This window comes from Rhinolophus ferrumequinum, chromosome 5 (assembly GCF_004115265.2).
Source record: "Rhinolophus ferrumequinum isolate MPI-CBG mRhiFer1 chromosome 5, mRhiFer1_v1.p, whole genome shotgun sequence".
NCBI classification, from domain to species: domain Eukaryota; kingdom Metazoa; phylum Chordata; class Mammalia; order Chiroptera; family Rhinolophidae; genus Rhinolophus; species Rhinolophus ferrumequinum.
The window spans coordinates 21366227-21373310 of record NC_046288.1 but is presented as its reverse complement, the minus strand read 5'-3'; the positions used below and the strand labels follow the sequence as shown (position 1 = coordinate 21373310).

At 32.0% G+C, this 7084-nt stretch overlaps 1 pseudogene; it reads right to left on the bottom strand.

The window, feature by feature from the left end:
* Positions 1-2994: 2994 nt before the first annotated feature.
* LOC117022534 (60S ribosomal protein L21-like) lies at positions 2995-3479 on the bottom strand (annotated as a pseudogene).
* Between the last annotated feature and the right edge of the window lie 3605 nt (positions 3480-7084).

Below are 7084 nucleotides of genomic sequence, written 5' to 3'. Positions count from 1 at the left end.
CAACCAACTTGTACTTCTCAATTGCTATTCCTTTTTCACCCATCCACAACCCCTGTTTCATCTGGCAACCATCAAAATGTTCTCTGTATCTATGAATTTGTTTCTGTTTTGTTTGTTTTGTTCTTTAGATTCTACATATAAGGGAGATTACATTGCATTTGTCTTTCTTTGTCTGACTACTCCACTCAGCATAGTTTAACTCTTAATGGTGATTTTTATTTCAAGATAATAGATTCTAATGCATTATTTTACATACATTGGAAAATGTCCACCAAAATTTAAGATGGTGACATAACTAGTAATAAATACCAGTTTTCTTTTAGATTCCCCAATACAATGTACTTTCAGTAATATCATTTTTATTTTTGTGACTTGGCTGCTGCAGTATAATTTTTTTTATTTCTTCATTTGTTTCAGCTTGCACTCCTCTGACAACATCATAATATAGCCAAAAATAGTGCTGACAACCTACATTATCTATTTCAGTTTTCTTGCACCTTCTGTAATTTCATTGAGATGATTCAAGTAATCTAACTGGATCCCCAAAATAGAATTCCCTTCCTGTTTTGTTTTATAAATCTAACCATCCAAATACCACAGCTTTTTAATTATCACATATATTATTAATTTATTTATATATATATTATATTTTTCAAAAAATGTTTATAAATGTACTAAATATATTTTGCAAACATATTAAATGTCATTTTAAATTGTAATAATTCTGTATACCTAAATGCTATTATTATGTTACAACTACAATACTTAGTGGAAAACTCAACCCATAGGAATGGAGACTGCAATATCATTTTTAAAAGAAAAATAAATACATATACAATATTTCAGGTTACTAGTTTTAGGATTTTGTTGTGATAGATTGGCAAATATATTGCAAAGATTTTTTTTCTTCTTTTTTCATTTGCCGATAAGAATAATACACAGAAGCAATAAAGTAAAATCCATCACCTAAATTTTATTAAGAATTACAATTGTTAGTCAAGATTTAATACTTTAAACAAAGTTTGGTGGTCCAAAAATTAGGCTTTGGTATTTCATAGGAAAATTATTATTTCTCGGTTACATTTCTTTGTTTTAATTTCAGGTGCTATCCTAAGAAAGGCACACATTCACTCTTGAAGAAATTATTTTTCCTTATATTGCATATAATTTTTTTCCTGAATAACAAAAAATATTTTAAATTAATACTGTCATATAGTTAATTAAATTGAGGTTAAATCTTCCTTGTAAGTATTTAAAGTGAGAGATCAGTAACAATTTTCCCTGTGTTCTTTGAATCATGAGAGATAATATACCAATACTACTTTATTTATATTTTTACTTGTTCTTTCTCCATAGTTTTGTTTGTATAGTAATTGTAGACTGCACACAATGTATAAGCAGCATCTAATCAATAGAACCTCAGAGAAAAGTTTGGAGGTTAAGTGGATATTTAACTAAACTGTATTGGATGGCTTATATCATTATTTATGAAATTATATTAGATATTACTCTTCCATTGATGTATATATTTTTATGATATACATAATAATTAAAAAACCGAGGTCCAAATTTCTGAAGCTATCTTCCTTTACATTTTACCTATTACTTTGAGATATTATAGAAACTACACAAACATCAAACAGAAGTTATCTAACATTTTCTTAATTGATAACTAATTATTTTCTTTGTAATGATCAATACTACATATTTCAAACAGTTATGTCATTATTTTGTTACAAGGACTCCTTTGTATATTAAAGAGAATAATTTTAGGCAATATTGAGTCAGTTATATTTCTTTGTAGATTGAAACTTCGAAATCATGAACAGGGCTAAAAATTGAATACCCCATGTTTAAGGTTACATACCCACAACTAGTAAATAGTAAGGCCTGGATTTCTAGTACACAGTACAGTGATTATAGGCAGTAAAACTGTATTATAAACATGAAACTTGCTAAGAGACTAGATCTTAATTGTCCCCACCACTAGAAATAATAGTTATGTAATGCCATGACAGAGGTATTAGCTAACGGTACAATGGTAATTGCTTTGCAATTTAAACATATCAAATCTATATATTATACAACTTAAAGTTAGACCATGTTATATATTGATTACATCTCAATTAAAAAAAACACACACAAAACTGAACATCTTAGATAGGAAATAATAGAAGAGAATTATGGGAACAGAGTCCACCAACTTTAACCAAAAACTACCACTTTAGGCAGTACTAATGTTATATTTTAGACAAAAGATGCAATGAATACCATTCCACTAAGGACTATATCAATTGCTGTAACTGAGCTCAGGTATTTTCCTTATCGCAGTCTTATACAAGAAGATGAGTCTCTTGTCTGTACCTAGACTATAGGAGGTCTGAAAATTACGTTCGCGAACTCATCCTAAAAAAATTGCTACATACCTCATTGCTGAATATCACTATGGTCACCTTCAAAGTACTCCCCTTAGGAAGCTATGCACCAATGCCAACACCTATTCCATCTTTCAAAGAAATTTTGGAACTCTTTTTCTGGAATAGCCATCAGAGCTATTCTTCGTATTACCCTTGATATCCTGAATGCCATCAAAATGTCTTCCTTTTAATATTTCCTTTATCTTCGGGTAAAGAAAGAAGTAATTGGGGGCCAGATCAGGTGAGTAGGGAAGGTGTTCCAATACAGTTATTTGTTTACTGGCTAAAAACTCCCTCACAGACAGTGCCATGTGAGCTGATATATTATCACGATACAAGAGCCATGAATTGTTGGAGAAAATTTCAGGTCATTTTTGTCTAACTTTTTCATTCAGCCTTTTGAGCACTTCCAAATAGTAAACTTGGTTAACTGTTTGTCCAGTTGGTACAAATTCATAATGAATAATAGTACCTCTGATATCAAGAGGTTAGCAACATCATTTTGACTCTTGATTTGGACTGACGGAACTTTTTTTTTTTTTTTTTTTTTTTACAGAAGTCTTTTATTTTTTTACACTTATGCCATGAATTCATAGGGAATGGGTTCCAGCAGCTCAGGCTCCTTTCCATTGGTTCTAACAAAGTGTGCTTCTCTGGGTGAGGCAGGCTGGTGTTTCAGTTGAACCCAGGTACATTTCTTTTTGGCTTTCTTCTTTTTCTGATCATTTTCCTTCACGTGTTTCAGGAAGCTATCTCTGCTCTTAAAGTGCTTAATATACTCAATACGAACATTAATTCTCTTGGCAAGAATCTTCCCCTTAATTTGTTTGTTTACAACTATGCCAACTGCATGCTGAGTAACATTGTAGACCCTTCCCATTTTGCCATGGTAACATTTGTGGGGCATTCCTTTTTGAACAGTGCCTATTCCCTTGATGTCTCAGTATCACCTTTCTTGTAGATTTGCATATATGTGGCCAAAGGAACAACTCCACGTTTTCTAAAAGGCCTAGAGAACATATAGCAGGTGCCTCTCCTCTCTACCTTTGTGTTGGTCATTTTGACAAATTACTGGAAGATGGCAATCCCAGCTGAAAAGGAGCTGACAGAACTTTTTTGGTCCTGGAGAATTGGCTGACTTTCAATGTGCACTTTGACACTTTGTTTCAGGGTTGTAATGGTACAGTCATGTTTCATCACCACTGATAACGTGATCTGAAACATCGTCTTGCCTCTCCTAAAGGTCTTGGCAAACTTCAACTCTCCTTTGCTTTTGTACATCGGTGAGTACTTTTGGGACCGTTTTTGCACACACCTTTCTCATGCCAAGATTTTCAGTTAAGATTTCTGTAAGGTTTCTCTATCAATGTTTACTTGGTCTGTTACAGTTCTTACAGTCAGCTGATGATTTGGATGCACAGTTTGATGAATTTTTGCAATGGTTTTGACAGTTCTGCTCATTTCTGGCTGCCCTGACCTCTCTTCATTAGTAACACATTCTCTCCCCTCAGAAAAACGTTTAATCCATTTGTACACTGAGGTTTTCTTCATGGCATTATCCTCATACTTTTGGGACCGTTTTGGACTAACATGTCCCTGATTTCACTTACACTCTTGCCAAGTTTAACAAGAAATTTAATGTTTGTTCGTTGCTCTAATTCAAGCTGAGACATTCTGGTGATGGCACACAAAAACACACAACAGAAATAATGAATTCCACTCAGCAAAGACACTGCCACAGGTCGACACGAACACAGCTCTGAGACACTGATATACCAAGGTTATGAAACCTTACCGAGCTGTTTGTACAGTGCTGCCAATGTAAGCACAGGGTGGCAAGTTCACAAACTTAATTGGCAAATCCTACTATATCACTCTTTGATGAATCAGTTTATAAATTCTGAAACAATGTGCCCATTTTCCTGCAAGGTTCCTGTCTCTTCTACATTTCCAACCAGATGTCGTTAGGGGACACAGTTTAGTCTAAATGAGTAGATTTCTTCATTCCTCCTCTACGTTTGGTAGGTAAAATTAGAACACAATAAAGTTAAGAAGTTAGTAGCCTAAATGTATTAATTTTCTGTGAACTTATTTCTCTGTCACTTAATTACAGTAGATAAGAGAGATTCACTGCCAAATAAGTACAATGATGAAATATTCAAAGACAATGTCCAATAAAAATAACAACCAAACAATACAACAGAAAGTTAACAAAACCAAAACATTAAGGCAAACCTGGCTTTTTCACTTACAGCATTATGGATTTAGGCAAGTAATTTATATACTCTAAGCCTCAGTTTTCTCATCTATAAAATTACAGAGGGGGTTATTTATACATTCTTTGAAGGCTAAATAAGACAATAACACGTACAATGACTGACAGAAAATATATCATTACTTAGTCACTATTTTAATAATTATTGTGTTTTCTAAAGAGACTCACTTATCAAAAGATTTGTACAAATGCTCAATAACTAGAAACATGTGAAAATTGAATATTTTTTTGTATTTTTATGTTTTAATGATGGTTTATTCTATAAAGGACTTTTTATCTTATATTTTCCTCATGTTATGTGGTTCAACATCTACTGTTGAGCACGGAGGAAATCTTTTATGGCTACATTAACATCATATGTCCAATAAGGATTATTTTGTTCACTCTGGAGTCATAAATTATGACATCAGCTTTTTATTAGTTGAAAAATCAATACTAGCATTCCCTATGCACTAATATGGTCAGGCTTATTGTTGGGAAACAGCTATGAAGTTCTTAGTGAATAATATTCTATAAAAATAATCTGATGATGTTTTGATGGCAAAGGCTTGGTAATAAGTATGCTTTCCAATGTGCTTAGTAGAAAAGCGCTTTAATGTCCTGTGCTCTTGAGGTCTTAACTTGGCAAGATAACTCTTGCTAAATATCTGGCAGCACGTCACCGCCAGGAATTTAACTTTATGCTTTCTATTTGTGTATTCCAAACACTGAAGCGACTTGTATTATTTCTAACTGATACAGTGGTGACACCAGTTAATCACATGACTTTCAAAAACTAATGTGACAGTAACTGCCATAGATACAGTAGTACTGGTAGATAATTCCCTGGAATATTCTTTATACATCTTTCATTTTAGTTTGTTTTTTTTTTAATCTAATAAAGTATTAATGTAAATATCTTAAAAACTAATCAATGAAGTAATAAATCTAGTTACTTATGGAAGCTGACACTAGATAGTAATTTGGGACTCCAAGAAAAAGTTCTAGCCTTTAAAATTTACACCTATATGTACACATACACATTTCAGGTGTTACTACATATATATAATATATATATATATATATATATATATATATATATATATATATATATGAATTAATGCAACATTTTAATTTAAATTACTTTAATCACTTTACCATACATTACTCAGTTAATTCCTCATAAAATATCTTTGCCAATTATTTAAAAATAACCTATCCAAAAATAAAATTGAAGCAAATTTATTGTCCTTCAATAATAGCAAATTTATTGTCCTTCGATGAAAACAACTTCTATTACTTCAAGCAACAAGGAGGCTCTTAAACCTAATAATTTAAAAAATATCATAATTTACTTAAAGTTCTAAAAACTTTTTTCTCTGCTCCCTTCAAGTCCTTAATTTTATTCTACATCTATTTTCTATATTACCTAGCACATAGCCTTTAAAAACATTTTATTTTTCATATATTTAATGGCTTTAAAACATAACTTTTAGCAGCAATAAAAATAGCCATGTATTGGATGATTATAGCATATAGATAAGTGAAATGAATGACAGCAATGTCACAACGTTTAGGAGGGAATAATTAGGATGACTCCATTATCAAGTACCTTCAGTACACCTAAAGTGGTATAATGCCATATGAAGGTAGACTTATATTACTTTAAAATGTATAGAGAGACTCTATAGCAAGCACTGAAAAGTAATGAATATTGCAATTGGTACTCAAGGAAAAATATGAAATAAAATTATATTAAATGCTCAATTAAACCAGGTAAAGCTAAAAGAGGTTGACAAAGGGAAAAAAAAAACGCAATAAAGGGTAACCAGCTGAAGACACATGCCCTGATTTCAGCTTGTACTACAGAGCAACAATAACCAAAACAGACACAAAAAACAATGGAATAGAATTGAAAACACAGAAATAAACCCCATAAATATGGATAGATAATTTTCGACAAAGGAGCCACAAATATACAAGGGAGAAAAGACAGCCTCTTTAATAAATTGTGTTGGGAGAATTGGAAAACCACATTCAAAACAATGAATCTAGACTGTTATCTGTCAACGTGTACCAAAATTAACTCACAGTGGATCAATAACCTAAACATAAGACCTGAAACAATAAACTGCATAGAAGAAAACATAGGTACTGAACTTATGGACCTTAGGTTCAGAGAGCATTTTATGAATTTGACGTCAAAGGCAAGGGTAGTAAAAGCTAAAATAAATGAATGGGACTATATCAAACTGAAAAGTATCTGCACAGCAAAAGAAACCATCAACACAATAAAGGAGCAACCAATCAATTGGGAGAAGATTTTAGCAAACAACGCCTCAAATAAGGGAGTAATATCCAAAATATATAAGGATCGCATACAACTCAACAACAAAAAAATAAACAATTCAGT